This window comes from Ceratotherium simum, chromosome 15 (genome assembly GCF_057802395.1).
Source record: "Ceratotherium simum simum isolate JZ-2026a chromosome 15, ASM5780239v1, whole genome shotgun sequence".
NCBI lineage: Eukaryota > Metazoa > Chordata > Mammalia > Perissodactyla > Rhinocerotidae > Ceratotherium > Ceratotherium simum.
Genome location: NC_141914.1, coordinates 26384301 through 26407366, shown reverse-complemented (window position 1 = coordinate 26407366; position 23066 = coordinate 26384301). Strand labels below are relative to the sequence as shown.

The window sequence follows — 23066 nt, the reverse complement described above, 5'->3', positions numbered from 1 at the left end:
ACGGCGCTTAGGCACTGATTCAGGCCGAAGGAGGATCCCCTCTCCAAGAGCTCTCCTCAGTCCCGATCTTTTCAAATTGCTTTCCTCCCAGGCGCAGCCCGGGGGACCCGCGGCTCGGGGCCAGCTTCCCGGGCCACGCTGGGCTGGTGACACGCAGGCGCCGGAATCGGAGCCACGCTGGGTCTTCCCAGCCTGGTCCGGGCCAGGGAGGGCGGGTGCCGCGGAGCGCTTCCCGTGTGCGGGGCTTCCCACAATGCACCGCGCCGGCAGTGGCGGCGACCGCGGCGGCGCTCTAGCCGCGGCATGTCTGCGTCTCTACTGCCCTGGGAGGAGGAAGAGAAGGAGGAAGAGGAGGAGGAGGAGGAGGAGGGGGAGGAAGAGGAGAAAGGCGCTGGGGTGGGAGCTGTTGCCGAAGCTGCCGCAGCAAAAGTTCTCCCCCCTCCCCCCTTCCCCTCCTCTCAAGGCCCCTAGAAAGGTTGGAGCTGCCGCCGCCTGCAGTCGGTGACCGCGCGACTCGGCGCCCGCCCGCGGTAAAGCGCTCGGCCTGGCAGGCCCGGGCCCGGGGGAGGGCGGGGGAGGGGGAGGGGGCGGCGCGCGGGGGGAGCGCGCGGCGGTAACGGCCTGACCCCGGGGGGAGCGAGCCGTGGCGAGGCGGGGGGTGGCCCGGGGGCCGGCCGAGCCCGAGAGAAATGCAGGAGCGGGCTGGGGGACGCGAGGAAGCAGGGCGCGGATGGTGGGTTGGGGGGTTGAGAAAGGATAATGACGGGGGTGGCTGAGGCGAGAAGGCGGCCTCCGAGACCTGAGGGGGGTGTCAGGGGTAGGGGAGGAGGTGGGATGTTTGCACGGGGAGGCCAGAGGGTGTTGGGTGTGGATGTGAAAAGGCTGAGGAGACTCCAGGTCTCTGTCCACCGTGCCTGGTGCAGTGCTTTATGCACCGCAGGCCTCAGTCACTGTTGCTGCCAGAGTGTGTTCTTTGGGAGAAGGGAAGGGCAGGGGTTGGAGAAAAGGGAATCCTTGCAGGAAATAGTGGGAGTGTGTGCAGGGAGAGAGGCCGGAGGGAAAGATGCCGGATAGGTGGAGGAATGCAGGGGGTGGCTGTGGAGGAGTCTTGAGGATTCTGGGGGGGTGTTCATTGTGCAGATACATTAGATATTTCGTTTATGGAAAGAACTGAAGCGTTTCTAAGGAAAGGAAAGAAGGGATATAAGGAGTTTCCGTGAATAGAAGGGATAGCGTTTGCAGCAAGAGGGAGTGCTCAATACTAGAGACTATGAAGAGAATGCATGATAGAATAGACAGATGTAGTAGAATTAATAAATGTTGGCCCAAGGACTAAAGAGTTATTCCAGATGGGCCAGGATGACCTAGTTCCGAACCTGTTTGGGCTCTTGCGTAGATGACATCTGGTAAGTGTGGGTTCCGGCAGTGGTTGGGGTCACTGAGAATTAGACCTTAGTCCTTGGTTTGGTCCGAGACATTTTAGACCTGCACCAGTGAGTATGAGAAGGTCTGAAACAGACCTTAAGAAAAAGACCTGGACTACAGGGATTCTTTATGCCATGGAGTTTAGATTTTAGCAAATTTGAAGTGTTGTCACTTACCAGAGGCTGGATGAACACAATCCTGGCACATGCTAGGACAGAAATTACTTGACTTGGCGGTTTTTTTCTTCACTCTCCAGCTTATCTGGTCCAGGAGAACTGGTGCCGAATTATTCAGCCTGGGTTGCAATACACAGAGTTATAATTAATGGTATGTGGGGGGTTCATGCATGGTGGCCCTTCTTTGGGGGCTCCATTTGTAGCTCTAATTAGTCTCATTGACTGGATTGGTTTGGTAACTGGCTGGTGGGAGACCTTTTGCCATTCACAGTTCCTGATACACCCTCATTGAGGCATGATGGTACTGAAGAAGATGCATCAGCTTATAAAATGTGGGCCTGCAGAATGGAGGATCTAGAATATCTGTTTTGGTCTTAGGTTGCAAGGAGGTCAGGACTGGTTATCTTGAGGGGAACCTGAAGAGACTGGATGATTATTCTAGAGCAAGGTTGGAGGGAGCATTAACATTTCCATATCAGGAAATGAACCAAGGCCTATTGGATTTGCTGAGCTCACATCAGACTTGATTTCCAAAAGGGACCCCTGGGCTAGAACCATACTCTTAAAATTTACCTGAAGATTATTCACCTTTAGTTATTAAGAAAAGCTCTATACATATTACATTCTAATAATAATTCATCTGAGGAAAGAGTAGTATGAAAAATCTTTTTATGAAAGTAGAGGGTGGAGGGATTAATGGAAAAGATGGAAAGAAATTTGGGAGAGAGATGGGAAATTCAATCATTCATTCGTTTAGCAAATATCTCTAAAGGAGGAGGAGAATTTAACATTAGAGTGGAGAGGGGCTTTTATTAAAATTTTTCTTAGAGAAATAACTCAGGATTATTAAAAAAGTTTGGAAAACTTTCTATGTCAGTTTTAGGTTTACTCATTCTTTAGATTTACTCATTGTTTTTAAGGGCTTCAATATATTACATAGTAGGATGTACCCATTTTTATTGTCATTATAGTTTGAGAGAGCCTGTTTTCCTTCCCCTCACAGGTAGTGTATATTATCAGTTCTCATAATTTTTGTAAGTTTAATGGACTTAAATATAGTATGTCATTATTTTTCTCCCCTTTTAAGTTATTATGAAATAACACATGTACATAATTAAAAAATGAAATTTCCTGAGGGAGCTTATAATAAAAAGCAATAGCCCTGTCTCACCTATCCATTGCAGTCCCACTTTCCGGGCTTAATTTTTGTAGTTCTTATCATACTTTTCTTCAGGTCTCCAAGTAATATGCATGTACTATTATTTCTTGATTGATCAAAATGACATTATGAAGGAGTCAAAAGACTTCTTACTATGAATGGAAAGGGTTTGTGTCACTGGCATTCTCCTCCTTTCCAACTTTTGATAGTTATTTTAGCTTTTTTGTTCGATGTCTTTATGTCTTAAATAATATGCTTAAACCTTGATTTTAGAGTCCACCAACCTTAGGCTGTATCTCTTGACTTCCCCACTGTGTTAGATGAGGCTTTAGATTAGGAAGGGCTTTCTTGAAATGAGAAAGTATTTAAAATTAGACTGGAAATACCGGATGAGATGATAAAGGGGAGTTTGATAGATGAACCTGTAAGAAAGACCAGGTTATAGGAAACAGCATCTTTGCAGCATAAGCATCGCTGGTTAGAGATGAGGAGGAGTTGCTTGGCAGTGATAGTCGTTCATCTTGGAATTAGTTACCGGGTCAACTGTGCAGTATTCTTTGACAGTCTTCTGGAGAGTTTTATTTATTTATTTATTTATTTATTTATTTTTTTTTTTAAAGATTTTATTTATTTTATTTTTTGCCCCCAAAGCCCCAGTAGATAGTTGTATGTCACTGCTGCACACCCTTCTAGTTGCTGTATGTGGGACTCGGCCCCAGGATGGACAGAGAAGTGGTGCCTCGATGCGCACCCGGGATCCGAACCCGGGCCGCCAGCATCGCAGCGCACGCACTTAACCACCAAGCCACAGGTCCGGCCCCGTGGAGAGTTTTAGTGTGGGGAATCTGGGCATGGATTAAAATGACTCTTGATTGTTCTTTCCAGGCTTCTATGGCCATTCTTATGGTTTTAGGAAGGAATGGATTGGTGTGGATATGCGTTTCTTTTCTGTGGAGGAGGGAGAGAGGGATGGGGAAATGTGATAAAGGTGGGGGAGGATGAAGGACAGGGTATAGTGGAGGTGGTGATAATTTTGTAGGAGGCTGAAGAAAAGGTAAAGAATTCTGAGGACATTTGGATATAGTTGATGTGAAGGAGGTTTAAGTTACAGTAATGAGACTGAGATTTGTGGCAGTTATAAGAAAATTAGCATTTTTAAGTCACTAATATATTGGGAATATGGTAGAAACAAGTATGCTGCTTATATGTTAGGATAGATTCATAAGATATTGGCATTTTTGAAATTTGCATACGAGGTGCAATATCACCATCACCAAGTCAGCGTGACAGATATTGGGAGACAAGAAAGAATAGTCTTGCTCCCCTTGCTTTCGGAAGGCTTGTTTTTTTTTTTTTTTTAAAGATTTTGTTTATTTGTTTATTTTCCCCCCAAAGCCCCGGTAGATAGTTGTATGTCATAACTGCACATCCTTCTAGTTGCTGTATGTGCGACAGGGCCTCAGCATGGCCAGAGAAGCGGTGTGTAGGTGCGCGCCTGGGATCCGAACCTGGGCCGCCAGCAGCGGAGCGCGCGCACTTAACCGCTAAGCCACAGGGCCGGCCCGCGGAAGGCTTGTTTAAGTAACCGATCTCTTGAGAATCTTCCTTAACTTTGAATAAGAACAGCATTCACATGTAGATTATGTACTGCTAAATCTTGTATTTGCTTATTGGAATTATTCCCCCTTTGTTTTGCAAATGGTAGCTAGATGGTAACCTACTCTAGAGCTGAGATTTTCTGCAATCTCTGGGGAAACTCACAAGAGTTTGATTCTTAAGTGCTTGGTAGATACCTGTTGAATGAATGATAGAAAGTTGTGTTCACTGTTAGTGATAATAGTGGCACTGTGTGAAATTGCTGAGCACTGTGGGGGTATTGTAGACAAAATTGTATGTATGTGTATGTTTTTGAGAGAGTCAAAGACAAAAGGGATATCACTGAGGAAGGCCTTTAGATTTAAGGGAAGAAGACAGAATGGACTGGAATGGAACAGTCCTGCAGAAACATCAAAGGGGCAGGACCAAAGATTTTCTTCTAATCTGAGGCTAGTTTAATCTGAGTAAATCTGGTCTGGAGCTGGGGGCTGGTTTACTTTAGATTTTCTTAACCTCAGGCCTAAATGACTGCTTAGAGATTTTTAGCTGTTTTAAGAATCTGTCTGATTTGATTTAATTCATGTTTAGAATAATGAAAAAGTGTTAGATGAAGTTTCTTCCCTCAAGGAATTTATAGTATTTATATTCTTTTAGAGGGAGAAAGACAGTTGAGAAGAAATTAAGTAACAATGTAAGATTTCAGAAAGTTGATTTTCTAAAACAAATATCAAAAGTATACCTCCAGACGAGAATTTTTGTATTTTGGTAGTCATTTTTAGTAGTAGTGTTCAGAACTTTTTAAAAACACCTTTTCTGAATTATGTTCTAAGCCTCTAGCACATTCTAAACAATTTACCTATTTACTGAGTACCTGTTGTGTGCTGTTGGGGAAGGGAACCTATAATGGTGAGTAAATCATGGTCCCTATCCTCTAGGAGTTCATAATCCCTCCAGAATGGCACAGTTACACATGATACAAGGCATAATGTTATTCTGCATAGTCTCATTGGTGACAAATCTTTTTATTTGCAAAGATTTGAGTTTTAGAAATGCTGAAGATCTGTCGATATCAAGTAGAATGAATAAAGAATAGTTTTGGTTTAAATTCAGTTAGTCACAGAAATGAGAATGACTTTCTGGGTTGACTTATTAACTGACTTTGGAAAACACTCCCAAAGAGGAAGTTGGAAATATTTTGAACAGTGGTGATAGCTTCACTTGTAGTTAGTTAGGCGCTAGATGAATATTGGTTAAGTGCGTCAGATGAGTGGATGGATGAAGTGAATAAATGAATAAATGGTAGCCTCCCAAGGTAACTGTTTTAAAGAGGACCATGCTGATTTTAATATGTAAATAAATTCTGAGTATATTTGTTAACAGTTTCATTACCGTGAACAAGATAGTTTATGATTAAGTTCCCAAATGAGATTTACAGACAGTAAGTACTGTAAGAATTCAGAGAATGGAGAAATGAATATTGGCTAAGGTTTGGGGAAAGGATTTAAGTGTACCATACTTTAGCTTAGATATTTGAAAGAATTCCTTAGGGATCTCAGGAGAGCAACTAAATTGCTCCAAATTTCTCTTGCAGCCCTAGAATGAACCTAGAGTCTGGATCTATTTTTGTCTGAATGCTTTCTACCTATTTCGTTTTAGCTACTCCTACTGGTTCCTTTTCAAATTCACCTTTGCTGGGTAGATTTTGAGCCCCCTGGAACAACTAGGGGGTCTATTTCCATCTATGTCTAGTGTAACTTTTAGTTTTTCCTTTTTTGAGCCTGTACCCCACAAATTACTTGGTCTCTGTGAGTGAAAAGCATGAGTCAACTTGGCTCTGTTATTCTGGCATTTTCCTGCATGCTTTTCTCAAAGCTGCTTTCTGAATTACAGAATAGAATAGACAGAGAATTGAGGGCATATATCCAGTAGACAGATGCTTGTTGAATAAATGAATGAATGAGAAAGTATCTGAGATAATTTAGGAGATTTAAATTATCTGTATGTTTTCTGTTTGTTTCAGTTTATTTATTCATAACCTGCCTTTTTCTACAAATAATTTAATAGGCCTGACAAAAATACGTATACTATAAATGAATTGAAATAATTGAGGAAGTCTAGTTCAAGAGAAAAAGAAAGATTTGTTTAAAGAATATAGGGTCTATCATTATGGATGTTAGAGACCTAGGAATACAGTGGAAGATAAGCAGATGGAGAAGGAAAGGTGTTATCCGATGGAAAGTATGATTCTGAAAGAAGAAAAAGGTTATTGATATATGACAGGTTATGTTTAGAGGAAAGTAAGAGAAGATTGAAGGTAAAGAGGATTATTTGAAATGACTGTTTTGGGGAGGAAGATGGTAAGACTAGTTGAAGGGTAAGAGTTAACAGAAGTTTGGAATGTAGAAATTATTTATGATGTTGGTTTATAACTGAGGTTTCAGAAAATGATGGGATGAGTTTTCCTTATTCAACAGCTAATGCACATTTGTTATATGCAAAAGCGTTGTTAGATATAGTCAGGAATAAATGCTTTGGGATTTATATTCTAATAGGGAAGCTGGATTTATGCACAAGTAACTACACTATGATCACAAATGTATCGTAAGAAAAATACCAAATGTTACTGAAGTTAAAAGGTAGGAAAAAACATTTGACTAGGGGAAAACCTGGGACTGCATTTAGTGGCATGGAACTGGCATTTTAGGTAGTCTTTGAAGGGATGGATATGATTCTGACTGGCAGAAATTACTGGAAAGAGAGCATTCCAACCTGAGGGATTAGCAAAAGCAAAGGCTTGGAGGTGAGAACCAAAGATATGTGGGGAATAGTGAGTGAGTTTTTAATTTTTTTACTATGACCCACAGTAAGAAATACATGTCACATCTTCACCTAATATACGCACGTATGAATGTTTGTATGTATGTATAAAACATGCATACAACAACAGTAACTGTCCTTATCAGGTTGAATGCACTCAGATGTTTTCTATTCTATTCTGTTTGGCTAAAAAGAAAAAAGGTGGCTGTCACTCATTAAACTGATTTCACTATTTACTAAATAATTGATCACATTATGTAGTTTGGAACACAGAATTTATGGGTAGGGCATAATATGACAAAGTAGGAAGAGTCCGTTGGTGTTGGGTAGGAAATGCATGGCCTTGAAAGCTAAGCTACGTAGTTTGTATTTGATATAATGTAATGTTGTGCTTAGTAAGCCAACAGAAGCTAGGTTTTAGTCTTGGCTCTTCTGTTTACCAGCGCTATGATTATGCAGAGAATTACTTCCTTTCTGAGACTCAGTTTTTTCATCAGGAAATTGATAATCATTATACCTTCCTGCAAGGGTTGTTGCAAAGATTTGAGGATTAAAGTATGTTAACATAGGATTAAAGTAAGTTAACATATATCATTAGTGTATAGCTGTTGAACTTTTTTGAGTAGAGAATTGAATCAATGACTGTATATTAGATAACTTAATCTGACACTAGGTGTACCATATAGAATAGATCGGGGGCAGTGTGGTGGTGTAGAGTAAGATTGGAGGTGAGAAGGCCAGTTAGGAGGCTACTGGAGAAACTAAGAAGGGCTTGAATTAGTTTAATAGCAGCAGGATTAGAAATGAGTGGATGGGATATGATTGGATGGAAAGAGCAGGGAAAGATGACTGGAAATTTAGAGTTGTGGAAAGATTCAAATAGCAGCAGCTGAAATTGAATTACATTTTTGAGTAGTTTAGTGGGGTACATTAGAGTAGGTAGTTAGAGTTTCTTGCACATAGTAGGCCCTCAGTTATTTGTCAAATGATTAAATATGTAAACTGAGGAATGAATTGTGAGTGGAGACAGTGATGGATGGGTTTGAGAAGGAGGGGTTAAATTGAAGGGTGCTTTTGATGGACTGCCAGAATTTATTCATTCAGGAAATATTTTTGTATACTTACTACTTTGTGCAAGGTTCCACGGTAGGCATTGTGAAGGATACATGTGTACATATGACATAGTTCATGTTCTTCAGGAGTTTATCCAGGGACAAAAATGTGTACATATCTGTCTGTGACGAAGTACTGTGACCGGTTTGACATTGTGGAGGAATTGGTGTGTAGTTTAGACCATGAAGGGTAAATAGGATTATAGTAGGCAAGATGATGAGGGTTGGCTGACAGTGAGAAAAGTTCTGGATATGTTTAGGGGTTGGTGGTCTAGATTAGCTGGAATTTAGGGCTCATGTTGATGAATGGAGAGAAATAAAGCTGTAAAGTAGATGTAAAACATCTAAAAATCCAGACTAAACTAGTTTTAAAAAAAATTATTTGGATATAACTTTTATAAAGTGCTCAAAAATCTTAAGGATACAGGTTAGTGAGTTTTTTTAGATACACAGTTTTTAGATACACATATTTATGTAACCACTACCCAGTTCAATATATAGAACGTTTCCAGCATCCCACAAGGCTCCCTCATGTGTCATCTCCAACCAAAAGTAAGTACTATTCTTTTTTTTTTTTTTAAAGATTTTATTTATTCAGCTTTTCCCCCCCAAAGCCCCAGTAGATAGTTGTATGTCATAGGTTCACATCCTTCTAGTTGCTGTACGCGGGACTCGGCCTCGCGTTGGACGGAGAAGTGGTGCCTCCGGGCGCTCCCGGGATCCGAACCCGGGCCGCCAGCATCAGAGCGCGCGCACTTAACCGCTAAGCCACAGAGCCGGCCCGTAACTACTATTCTGACCTCTATCACAACAGAGTAGTTTTCTGTGTTTTTCAGTTTCATATTAGTGGAATCATACTTCTGTGTCTGGTATCTTATGCTCAGTATATGTCTGTGAGATTCATCCATGATGCATATAGAAGTAGTTCATTCTTTTTCATTCCTCTGTGGGGTTACAGTGTATGAATATACCACAGTGTATTTGTCCATTCATGATTGTTGGAAAATGGAGTAGTTGATATTTTTTGGAAGTCTAAGGAATTTTAACTTGACCCAGTATGCAGTTGGGAACCATTGATGATTTTTGAGTGGGGAAATAAGGTGGGTTTAAGAATAACTATATGGTGACCTGTTTTGTTGTTGTTGTTTGCAGTGGAGAGAACCTGGTGACTAGGAGACAACGTTAGAAGGCTATGGACAAAAGTGTGAAATATTGAGAGTCTAAGTTGGGATGGTGGTAGTGGGAATAAAAGGAAAGGGAGAGACACAAGAAATATTTCAAAGAAAGAATTGAAGAGTTTGATGGCAAATGGGCTTTTGGGAAACAGTAGAGAAAAAGAGAAAAAGAAAAGTTTAGAGAAACTCTAGGGCTTTCAACCTGGGTGACTGTGAGAATGATGATGCCATTAACAGAAATTATTGGATCAGTTAGCAGAACTATTTTGGTGAGGAAGAATGGCTGCTTTGGTTTTAAGACACATTGACCAGTGTGTGAGGCACCAGTGTGAGAGGCAGCAGTGGAAGAATCCAAGGGGAATTACCTAGCTAGAGTTAAAAATACTGGATTCAGCTGAGGAAAGAGGTCCACTAGAGATTTGGGAATATGTACATAGAGTTGATAATTGAAGCTACTAATTCTGGAATTGATAGGGTGCTGATGGCTATGAAATTATTTGGACTGATAATTGAGGTGTTAATTGAAACAGTAGTTGAAGAATCTAATTAATAAGAAATCATTAAATATTCTAATTGCTCGGGAATAAATTAGACTGTAGCAGAAGGTGATGGTTTAAATGTTGTTTTTGGGACCTGGGGGAAGATATCCATATGAGGAATGAAAATGTAGAAGCAATGTAGTGGATGAGACCCTGAGGGGGAGAGAATTAGAAAAAGCCCCAGGACAGAAGTTGGGAAAATACCCACTATTTGGGCTAAGAAGAGGACCAGGAGTCATTGGAGACAGAAAAAGCAACTAAAGAGACCATAGTAGAATCAAGTGGTACAGTGACATAAACCAAAGGAGGTAGTTCAAGTGTCATTGCTGAAGAGAGGATAAAGACTTGGGTGGTGGGTCATAGGATTTGATACGTGGAATTATTTTTTGATCTTCAAGAGAGCATTTCAGAGACCAGGGTGCATGGGGGTAAAGGACGGAGTGGGTTGGGAAAATATGGAAGCATTGACTGTAGGAGTTGTATTAAGAAGTTTATTTTAAGGAGGGACAACTCTTTTTCCAAAACTGGAGGCAAGAAGTAACAGATGGATGAAGATACAGCATTTTAGAATAGCTGTAAAGAGGATTTGGTTATAGGTGGAGAAGGTGTGATTTGAGAGAATTTTATGGAAGAGATTGAGGTTAAGGATTTAAATATGAAAATGATTTAGATTAGTCAATGAGATCGAGAATTGTATTTAGAATAAATCAGTTGTGGAAGATTTCATAGCTTGCTGGTGGTGCCTAACACCCAGTGTGTGGGTAGGGAGAAGACAGATGGTGAAGATTGTCTGTCATTGTGGAGATGCATGGTGAATATAATGGAAAGTCATGATATTCTGGAGAGAGCAGTACTGAAATGGCTGATGGACAGATTTAAATTGTGTAGGGAGATAAGCAAAGCCAAAAGGAGGTGAGGAGCAATATAGAACTAGAAAATAAAGTAGTTGTTGAAAAAAAATACAAGGTCTCAAATTACAATCCTAGTGGTACAACACTTTCAGTTGATGACCTGTTTTCAGTATATATGTGTGGGTGGCTGAAGTGCAGATGCAGAATTTAGGAGTTGAGGAAGGACAGGGTGTAGAAAGTTCTTCAGCATCATTGTTGAAGTCACTGAGACTAATGGCTGAAAATGGGACAAAGTAGAATTGAAGTTTTGGGGGAAGGAAGGTGGGGGAGGTTATTCTGGAACTTGATAGATGTTGCAGATGGAATGGTTTAAATGAGTAATGTGAACTGCAAAGAGATTTTTTAGTGATAGGAGAACAGTGGGAGTGGCCCTGGGGAGCAAGAAGCTGTTGGTCCTTTTATGAGATTTTATTTATTTTATTTTTTCCCCCCAAAGCCCCAGTAGATAGTTGTATGTCATAGCTCCACATCCTTCTAGCTGCTGTATGTGGGACTCGGCCTCAGGATGGATGGAGAAGCGGCGCCTCAATGCGCACCCTGGATCCGAACCCGGGCCACCAGCATTGCAGCGCGCGCACTTAACCACCAAGCCACAGGGCCGGCCCTGTTGGTCCTTTTATCAAGCTGAAGGAGTAGGAGAGTGGATAGCTAAGGCATGAGAGAAGCAGGTTGTCCAGGAAAAGCCAAGTCTGAGATAAGCTGAGGAGGTTGGCACAACAATCAAGGCAAGAGATGACAGTGATCTGAATTGTTGTGGCAAGGGGATGGAGATAAATAGATGGATTTGTTATATTCACCAGTTCTTTCAATTTCTTTATAAATAAACTATACTTGCACAATCATAACCATTCATATGTAATATACTGATATAAATTCAACTGAGAGATATTTGTGGATTAGAAATGAGACAATGAAAGAAAAAAAAGATGAAAGGCAAAAGACGTGGGGTAATCTGCTGACAATAGAACATGGACAAGCTGATAGAAGCTAGTAAATAGATAGAACAGAAATGAATGAGGAGGTTGGAGTTGACCTGAATAGGAATGAGTAAGATGCAGAGGAGAGTGAGTAGCTTGTAGCAGAAAAAATGTGGATAAAACATAATGCTACCTAGGAAAAAACTAATGCCAGGAGCCTACTCCTTCTCTGAGCATATAGGGACAGCCCTTGCCACCCATGATGTTATAAAGGTGATAGGAAATGGTGCATAACTTTTTTTAAAAAATATTTTGTTTATTGATTGATTGATGGATTGATTGGTGAGGAAGATTGGCCCTGAGCTAACATCTGTGCCAATCTTCCTCTCTGTTGTATGTTGGATGCTGCTACATCATGGCTTGATGTGCGGTGTGTAGGTCCGCTCTCAGAATCCAAACCTGGCGAACCCCAGGCTGCTGAAGCGGAGCATGCAAACTTAACCACTATGCCACCGGGCTGGCCCATAACAAATTTTTTAAAAAAATAGCATAAATGATAGAGACATTGAGATCCTTGATCTCTACTTGAGTGCCTCAAAACCACATTAAACTTGCAAAAATTATGTGTTAATAATTTGTGTATGTAAAGAGGTTCAGGTAAAAAGTAGAATGGGGTGGATGGTAGGAAGGAGGTGTCCTAAGGGATCTAAAATGGCCTCTATAATTTTTTTCTTTTTTTTTTTTGTGTGAGGAGGGTCAGCCCTGAGCTGACATCTGATGCCAATCCTCCGCTTTTTGCTGAGGAAGACTGGCCTTGAGCTAACGTCCGTGCCAATCTTCCTCCACTTTATGTGGGATGCCGCCACAGCATGGCTTGACAAGCGGTGCGTCAGCGCGCGCCCGGGATCCCAATCTGGGCTGCCAGCGGTAGAGTGTGAGCACTTAACCGCTACACCCATGGTGCTGGCCCTGTAATGTCTTTTTACCTCATGTATTTCTTAGTGTTTTCAGGAGGCTGGTTGCTCTGTCTTCTCATTGCATTTATTACCTGTGTATAGGTGACTCCCAGATATACAGTTCTAAATATGCTTTCTTGTCTTATTTCTAGTTTATCATTTATTGAACATCTCTAAAGGAGCTGTCTTGCCAGTTTCACAAACTATAGCTAAAACTGAAACATTGCTACTTGCTACTTTTTTTTTTTTTTTTTTGTGAGGAGATCAGCCCTGTGCTAACATCTGCCAATCCTCCTCTTTTTTTGCTGAGAAAGACTGGCCCTGGGCTAACATCCGTGCCCACCTTCCTCCACTTTATTTAGGACGCTGCTACAGCATGGCTTGCCAAACAGTGCATCGGTGCCGCACCGCGCCCGGGATCCGAACCGGTGAACCCCGGCCGCCACAGCGTAACATGCGCACTTAACCGCTTGCACCACCGGGCCGGCCCCTACTTTTTTTGTTTTGAAATCTTGAGCATTATTATCAGCTTTTCCTTTGTACTATCAAAGACTTGACTCTCAAGTGCTTACCTAACTGTGGTTTTTGAGATTCTCCATCAGTGCCTTGCTGTGGTCCTGGTAACTGACATTTTAAACCATTAAGGGACCAATGCTGTATGCATCAAATCCTTTGTATTTGCATTATATTCCTCACATAATTAACTGATTAACTCAGCCTCTGAGCAAAGAAAACTTTCTGACTCTCCCTGTTCAGAACAGGGGTTTTGGTGTTACTCCATGTTTCAGAGAGAGAGCATATTTAGGGCGGAAACATGAAGCGGCAGTGAGAAATATATGACAGGGCACAAAATACATAGTATTGGTGTTCCATCCCAGTGTATCTTTGCTTCAGGGTTAGTTCTAGAACCTAGCCCGGGGTCATTCATCACTTTTTTTTTCCCTCCCTTACTTCTACATCTAGTCAGTCACCAAATTTAATAATGAAGGACCTATGGAGACCCAGAGCTTTGAAGGCCTAAAAGGCCCCAGGATGTCACTTTGCTCAACTTACAACTTCGCTGTAACCTGCCTGATTTGTCTAGAATTGTTACCAGGACCTGCCTCAGACATAGCTGGGCCATGGCAAAGGGGGGTGTATTCTGATTGTTTGGGTGGATTGTGTGGGTTAGACTAATGATGGATATCTTAAGGAACGTGTTGGGAATGATTATAGTAGAAATGGAGAGAGAGTGTTTTAAGTGATAATTATATTAATTTAACATAGATAGATGACTTCACAAGATAGGGGTTGGAGGCCTGAAAATCTTGGTTGGCATGGAAGAGTTTTCCTTATAAACTTGAGAAGAGCCAATATTCACATGATTAGACAGAAATACCCACTTGACATTTTGCAGGGTCCTGTATACGCATCTGCATGTATCAGTATGTATAATGGTAGACATAATGTGTTAATTTGATTAGGTTCTATAATTAGAGTCTTTAGGGAAGTGGGCATGGTAATCTTGAGTTATGAGTGATTCAAATGAATTGGTAGAGAATATTTGAAAAGATCATTGTCAAGTTATTGGGGGTATGCTTAGGAAATGGATTTTTCAGTGACTGTAGTGGCCTCTCTGGAATAGGTTCACAAAATTTGAGGGCTATTTGGGGCAAATTTGTGTGTTAAGTTGGGGAGTGTTAGCTTTGAGGGAATGAGGGAACAGAAAAAATGCAGTGTTTGAGAAAGTTATTTATGAAGTGATTTGGTAGGAGCTGATAAAAATTATAGAAGTTGCGAGAGGTTTTGAATAGGTAAGTGGGAGATGTAATGGAAGGGATTTATGAGGAAGCTTGTTACTATTTAGAAAAGTAAATTTCAAAAGAGTAAAATTGGGTGGCCCGCCGGTGGCATAGCGGTTAAGTTCTTGCACTCTGCCCCAGTGGCCTGGGGTTCCCAGGTCGTATCCCGGGTGTGGACCTATACACAGCTTGTCAAGCCATGCTGTGGCAGCATCCCACTTATAAAGTGGAGAAAGATGGGCACAGATGTTAGCCCAGGGCAAATCTTCCTTAGCAAAAAAAGGAGGATTGGCACCAGATGTTAGCTGAGGGCTAATCTTTCTCAGACACACACACAAAAGAGTAAAATTGGAAAGATGGTTTAGAGAAGATTATTTATTCTTTTGGGAAAATGCAGCTCTCAGGCTGAAAACAGGAAGGCAAGGGAAAACTAAAATGAGTACATTTAGGTGTGGAGCGACAACTCAGAGTAAGATGAAAGATTAAGGAAGAGGTTACAGAAAGATTTTTTATTATAAGGAGTGTTGTGTTGGATACTATTTTGATTAGTGGTTCAGTAAGGAAACGGGCTTAAATATCCCATGGTTTGTAGGGGTGGGGAATTTTAGCACGGATTATTAAGCGTAAAATAATTTTATTTCTTAAGAACCGCCCCCCCCCCTCCCCCGGAGGTAGGCAGCCCTCCTGCCGGATCCGACAGCCGCACGGGCGGGCGGAGCAGCGGCGCGGAGCTGCGCGGGTGGTGGGCCCAGAGTGCTGCCGCCCGCGAGCGGCAGAGCAGAGCCGGCCGGGCCGCCGGGATCCGCGTACCCGCGGGCCCTGGGGAGGCGGGGGCTCCAGTAAGGGAGCAGGCCCTGGGCCGCGCGCTGGGGGCCGGGAGGAGGAGCTTTCTGAGCGCCCCAGGCAAACCTCCGCACGCGGCTCGCAGGGCTTCCTTTTGTTGTGTGTGTACGTGTGTGAGTGTGAGCGCGCGTGCGTGAGTGCGCCCGTGTGCAGCGGGTGGCGGAGGATCGCGGAGAAGCCGGGGCTTTTCCTGCCCGGGTGGCTGGTGCGCCCCGGCCTCGGCGGGCGGTGGGGCCTCCCAGACGCCGGTCTTCCGGGTCGGGCCGCGGCGCAGTCGGGCCCCTTCGCCCAGACTTTGTGAGTGGGTGTCCGTGCTAACAAGTGTCTCTTGACAGCGGGGGCCGCCGAACGTTAGCTGACACCCCCTGCTCCTCCTAACCCTGTTTTTCCCCAATCTTCCATTGGACTGCATTATGTTTACAGTTTATGGTGTGCGTAAAGGTCAGACGGGTAACTTGGTCTACTAGACAGTTTTTTACTTCGTATCAAGAGCAAAAACTGTTCGCCTCTGTCCGCACATTGGTTGCGCCGGTAAAACCTGCGTGTTTAGTGGTAAGAACAGTCCTAAGGCCGTTCCGGAACTAGGCTATGGGGCAAACTTGTGCTCTCCAGACTTTGTGAAGCACTTTTTACAGTGCCAGGAAAGACTACTCGTGTAGTAGTTAAGAGTTAGGAAGTGCAAAAGGTAAAGCCCTTCCCAAGAGCTTGAATTAAAAAGAGCTTTTTTGTTTTACATAGTAATTATGATTTATGTAGTTTGCATGTAGAGTTTTGCAAAATCGGGCATGATGTGATAAAAAAAGCATTTATTATTAATTTTATAGAGGGCAATGGTAAAGGCACCACACAGTATTGAAATTTCAAGTATGTTAAATGTTGCTATAAATAAAATCTTATTCAGATTTTTAGATTTAATAAATCTAAAAATACGTTTGCAGTTGTCCTTCGGGTGCAGGAGGAAGTCCTGGGTTTCTCTGTGCTTGTTTCGGGCAGATTTTCAGTATTGTCAGCATGATACGGCTGTACAACCTTAACCTGAGTGAATAATTTGCTTGAGATTACCAGTCTGTTTTGCAGCTGGGAATAGACTCTGGGTCTCTTATTCCCAGTCTGGTGACCTATCCGAGAATAGACTAAGGAAACTGGGTATTTTTCTGTTTGGTGGAAAATATGGCCCAGTTGATTTTATAGTGAGTATTAAAAAGCCGAAAAGTGAGTGTTTTAAGTGAAGTGAACGTTTAATTTTCTTTTGTAACATTTAAATGTAGTTTCCCCACACTGAATGTCTTTGGCCTTTAAATACTTAAAGGACTTGAGGATATTCCTCAGTGTTACTTTTCATGGCATTTGTAGCATTTTACACTTGATTAAAGCCGATAGATGCTTATTGTATTTAACTGTGGGTGGATGTGTTTTTCAGTGGGTATTCCCAGGGTTAGAGAATAGCAGGTAACTTGAAAATGTTTAGCCTCCTCATAAATGCTAGGGAGAAGAGGAATTATGTTAACTTCATTAATCTCTGTTTTAAAAACCTTGACTCTTTTTATTGAGAATGCTTAAAAAAGTACAGATGGAATACCTGTGGATTTTCTCCTAAGCTTTATATACTGTTATTCTCATAATTATTATTACATTAGCTACGCACAACAATGTTTCGTTAACGTGTTTTCCAGTAGGCCTGGTACAAAAGAGTACCTTTTCTTTTTATAGTACATGAGTTGAAATCGAACCTTTTTGTTTTGTTCATTCCTAGCCTTTCCTCCTATGTCACAAAAAAATTCTTTTTCCTCCTTCCCATCTCCAGAGAACCCTGGAAATTTTTAATCTAATACAGTGATTCTCCACCAGAGGTGATTTTGGCAAATGTCTGGAGACATTTTTGGTTGTCAGGCTGGGAGAGCCTACTGGTATCTGGTGGGTAGATGCTGAACATCCTACAATGCTCATGATAGTCCCCATACCACAGAATTATCCGGTGCAAAATATCAGTAGTGCTGATGTTGAGAAACCCTGATCTAATATGTTGAGAATAATATTCTACCTATGAAAGTTATTTATAATGTAATTGGCATCTCTGTATCACATCTGTTATAAATCTTTTTCCAAAGTTGTCATTAGAATGATCGTGGGTCAAAGGTTATGAAGTATATTTTAGAGCATCAGTACACAGGATTTTGGAACTGGAAGATTAACAAGTATAACTCTTTCAGTATGTAGATAAGGAGTTTCAGAGAGATCGTGATTTACCCAGGGTCTCACAGATAGTGCAGAGCTCAGGTCTCTTGTTATTTCTATTATAATTTAATTTTAATTTACTTATTTAATTAAAATTAATTTTAATTATTACTGAGGGAAACGGTATTATATTATTTTTGCTTGATATATAAGTAAATTTAAATAAAAAATAATTGCATCATGAGAATCTCTTTTCAGTATTCTGTGATTTCTTGTTACTTATTCAGATTCACATGTGTTTGTTGAATTCTTCAGCTTGGTTTTGTAACCATTGTAAACTTTTCAGCATCTGCTTTTTAAAAAAATGTTTGAAAATTTAAAAAGACCACATACAATTTTTAAACAAAACAATTTAAAGTTAATTATGATAACCTGGGTAACATTTCAAATTCAAACCCAACTGAAATAGTTAAAACGTCTTAGAGTGTCTTGAACTTAGACATCTGTTCTGTTGTATGAGGATCACTATAATGGTGAGTTATTGTGCTGATTGTAAATCTATTCTTGCAAGATCCTTTTGGTTAATTTTAGAAAAAGATATTGGAACTTGCAGGTGAAATGTAATTGGGTGAAATATAAATTGCGTATTTAGATGAAATAATTTTCACATTAAGCAGTGTATTTTGAGAGGAAGAAGTATCAATGGGGTTCTTTTTATGTTTAAATATTTTTTCTGTAGTGCTACTATTTAAAAGTGAGTGAAACAAGACAAAAGACCATATGGGCAGATTTTTAAAAAAATTGTTTTATATAAATTTATCGTACAGAAAAAATTTAAAATGCATTATTAGCAAAAAGAGAAAATCACCAACTGGAGAAGCTGCTGTTAATATTTTGATATGTGGCTTCCTTATATTTTTGTTAACCTTTTATTATGGAAAATTTCAAATAGATAAAAAATAGAATAGTATTATGAACCTCCATATACCCATGACCTAGCTTCAACAGTTAGCAGTTAATGACCAGTCTTGTTTCATCTGTACCTCTACCCTCTTTCTCCCCTCTCATATTTTTTTTAAAAACTGTATTTTGAAATAGTTATAGACTCAAAAGAAGTTGCAAAATTAGTCCTGTGTATTGTTTACCAGCTTTCTCCCAATGATGACTTCTTATAAAGCTCTAGTAAGACATCAAAACCAGGAAATTTCTAACTAAACTGCTGAACTTACTCAGTTTTCATCATTTTTTTATCCTGCGTTCGTGTGTGTATAGTTCTATGCAGTTTTCTTCCATATATAAATTCATGTAACTACCACCACAGCAAAGGTACAGAACTGTACCATCACCACAAAGAAAACCTCTTGCCTACTCCTTTAAATCTGCAGCCTACCCCAAACCCCTCCCTGCCCTTGGCAACATATTCTCCATCTCTCTAGTTTTGTCACTTCAAAAATTTCAAATGTCTATGTCATTTGTTTAACGTTTTCACCTGTTGAAGGACTTTTGGTATATTCAGTATTGTGCTATTAAGAATAAAGCGATTATGAACATTTGTGTAAAGAATTTTGTGTAAACAAAAGTTTTCATTTCTCTGAAATAAATGCCCAGGAGTGAGCTTCCTGGGTTGAATGGCAAGGGCATGTTTAGTTTTATAAGAAACTTCCGAACTATTTTCCAGTGTGGCTGTACCATTTTACGTACCTATCAGCAATGTATGAGAGATCTACTTTTTCTGCATCCTTGCCAGCATTTGTTACTATCCCTGTTTTTTATTTTAGCTGTTCCAATAGGTATATAGGGATATCTTATTGTAGTTTTAATTTGCATTTCCCTAATGGCTAATGATATTGAACATCTTTATTTGTACTTATTTGTTGTCTGTTTATGTCTTTTGCTAATTTTCTAATCAGAATATTTGGTAAAAACTGTTCAATTTTTAGAGTTCTTTATGTATTCTGTATATAAGACCTTTGTCGGATACATAGTTTGCAAACATTTTCTCTCAGTCCCTAGCTTATCTTTTCATCTTTTTAACAGTTTGTCTTGCACAGGACAAATGTTTTAAATTTTGATGAAGTGTGGTTTATTTTCTTTTATGGAGCATGATTTTGGTGCCAAGTCCAAGAACCATTTCTTTAGGTACTGAAGGATCTCTCCTGTTTTTTCTTTTCTAAAAAGTTCTATAGTTTTATGTTCTAAGTTTAAATTCATGGTCTATTTTGAGTTAATTTTTGTATATGGTTGTGAGGTTTAGGTCAAGACTCTTGTTTTTCCCCGTAGATGTCCAGTTGTTCTGGCACTGTTTGTTGAAAAGACTATCCTTCCTCCATTGAATTGTTTTTGCCCCTTTGTCAAAAATCAGTTGGGCATATTTGTGTTGGTCTGCTTTTGGGTTCTCTGTTCTGTTCTATTGATATATGTGTCTGTCCCTCTGTCAGTACCACACTGTCTTGATTTTTATAACTGTATAGTAAGCCTTAACATTGGGTAGAGTATTCCTCCCACTTTATCAAGATTAGTTTAGCTATTGTAGTTCCTTTGCCTTTTCATATAAATTTTAGAATAATCTTGTCTATGTCTGCAAAAAAAAAATCTTGCTGGGATTTCGATAGGAATTGAATAAACCTATAATTCAGTTTGGAGAGAATTTCTTTATTATGTAGAGATTTTCAGTCCATGACCCCGGGATGTCTCTCCATTTATTTAGATCTTCCATATTGTTTTGAAGCAAATTCTAGGCATCATAGTTTTTCTTAAACAGCTTTATTGAGATATAACTTATGTACTGTATGATTTACCCATTGAAAGTGTACAATTCAGTGGTTTTTAGTGTATTCATACAGTTGTGCAGCAATCACCATAATCAATTTTAGAACATTTTCATCACCCTAAAAAGAAACTCTGTGTCCATTAAGAGTCACTCTCCATTCCTCCTTCTTCCTAGCTGCTGGCAACCACTAATTTGCTTTCTGTTTCTCTGGATTTGCCTGTTCTCGACGTTTCATATGAATGGAATCGTACAATAGGTGGTCTTTTATGTCTGGCTTCTTTCACTTAGCATAATGTTACATGGTGTAGCGTGTGTCAGGAGTTCATTCCTTTTTATTCCTTTGTATTCTGTTGTATGGATATGTCACATTTTGTCTATCCATTCATCAGTTGACCAACATTTGGGTTATTTCCACTTTTTGGCTATTGTGAGTAATGCTGCTATGAACATTCATGTGCAAGTTTTTATATGAACATTTGTTTTCAGTTCTCTTGGGTATAAACCTAGGAGTGAAATTGCTGAGTCATATCCGAGAAATCATTGCCAAAACCAATGTCATGAACCTTTCCCCCTATGTTTTCTTTTAGGAGTTTTACATTTTCAACTCTTATGTTCAAGTCTTTAATTCATTTTGAGTTGATTTTTGTGTGTGGTGTAAGATAAGGGTACAATTTCATTTTTTTGCATGTGGATATGTAGTTTTCCCAGCAACATTTGTTGAACAACTGATTCTTTCTCCATTGTGTATTCTTGGTACCCTTGTTGAAGATTAGTCGTCCATATATGTATGGGTTTGTTTCTGGCCTCTGTTTGGTTCCATTGGTCTGTATACTATGCTATTTTAGTTATTGTAGCTTTGTAATATGTTTTGAAATTAGGAAATGTGAGGCCTCCAACTTTGTTCTTCTTTAAGATTGTTTTGGCTATTTGGGGTTCTCTGTGGTTTCATATCAATTTTGTGATTGCTTTTTCTATTTCTGTAAAAAATGCCATTGGAATTTTGATAGGGATTGCATTGAATCTATAGATTTCTTCAGGTAGTATGGACATTTTAACAATCCATGAACATGGGATGTCTTTCCATTTATTTGTGTTTTAATTTCTTTCATCAGTGTTTTGTAGTTTTTAATGTACACGTCTTTTGCCTCCTTGGTTAAGTTTATTCGTAAGTATTTTATTCTTTTTGATGCTATTCTAACAGTTTTACACTTTGATGAAGTCAGATTTATCTATTTTTTCTTTTCCTGCTTGTACTTTTGAAGTCATATTTAAGAAGGGTTTGCCTTATCCAGGGTCACAAGGATTTACTGGTATATTTTCTTCTAAGAGTTTTATAGGTTTAGCTCTTACATATGGTCTTTAATCCTTTTAGAGTTAATTTTTGGTTATGATGTGAGGAAGGGGTCCAACTTCATTCTTTTGCATGTGGCTATCTGTTGTCTCAGCACTATTTGTTGAAAAGACTATTCTTTCTCCACTGTGTTGTCTTGGCACCCTGTCAAAAATCAGGTGACCATAAATGTAGATACTTAATTCTGGACTTGCAATTCTGTTCTTTGATCTGTATGTCTGTCTTTATGCCAGTACTACAATGCCTTGATTACTGTAGGTTTGTAGTAAGTTTTGAAATCAGAAAATATGCGTCCTCCAACTTTGTTCTCTTTTTTGGGTATTCTGGATCCCTTGTAATTCCATATGGATTTTAGGATTAGTTTGTCATTTCTGCGAAAACAACTGTTGGGATTTGTTGAATCTGTAGATCAATTTGGTGAAATATTTTCGTCTTAACAATATGAAATTTTCCCATCCATGCACACCAGATGTCTTTCTATTTGTTTGGGTCTTTGTTAATTTCTTTCAGTGATATTTTGTTGTTTTCAGTGTGCAAGTCTTATACTTTTTTTTTTTTTGAGGAATATTGGCCCTGAGCTAACATCTGTTGCCAGTTTTCCTTTTTTTCTCCCCAAAGCCCCAGTAGATACTTGTATGTCATAGCTGTACATCCTTCTAGTTACTCTGTGTAGGATGCCGCCTCAGCATGGCTTGATGAGCAGTGTGTGGCTCCGCACCCAGGATCTGAACCAGGGAACCCCGGGCCGCCGAAGTGGAGCATGGGAACTTAACCACTATGCCAGCAGGCCGGTCCCCTGCCAGTCTGTCTTTTAATTGTTTTATTTAGACTATCTGCATTTAAGGTAATTATTGATATATAGCACTTAAGTCTGCCATTTTATTATTTGTTTTTTGTTTTTCTTAGCTTTTCGTTTTTTGTTTCTCTTTTCTTACCTCCCTGTAGATTACTAGAACCTATTTTTGGATTTCATCTTTTATAATTTGTAAAAGATTTATTTATAATATTCTTGAGTCTGTCTTGTGTAGTTTTTATAGTGGTGGTTGTAGTTATTATGGTATGCATATGTGACTTATAACAGTCTGTTGGTATCAACATTTTACTGCTTCGACTGAAGTGTGGAAACTTCACTTCCATTTTACCTTTTATCTTCTCAACTTTTAAATATAATTGTCTTGAGTATCAGATAGTGTTATAATTTTTGTTTCGGTCATCAAGTATGATCTATAAAATTAATGATGGAAAAGTTAGTCTTTTGTGTATACCTATATTTCTGTTCTTCCTGTTGTTTGGAAAATTTTCTTCAGCCAGTCTTTATGGGTAGAGCTGCTAGTGACACATTCTTTTAGTTTGTCTTCTTTCG

General features: G+C 39.9%; 1 protein-coding gene across 6 annotated transcripts in view; it reads left to right on the top strand.

The window, feature by feature from the left end:
- The first annotated feature begins 365 nt into the window (after positions 1-365).
- Positions 366-23066, top strand: part of ZNF148 (zinc finger protein 148) — a 122582-nt gene continuing 99881 nt past the window's right edge. For 3 of the 6 annotated variants that reach the window (XM_087439740.1, XM_087439739.1, XM_004424510.3), the window contains exon 1: positions 367-530. The gene's annotated coding sequence lies outside the window, so the exon portion shown is untranslated. Of the gene's footprint in view, positions 531-1127; positions 1407-15686; positions 15705-23066 lie in introns of those variants that run through there. The other 3 variants (XM_087439735.1, XM_087439736.1, XM_087439738.1) reach the window with 3 other exon arrangements.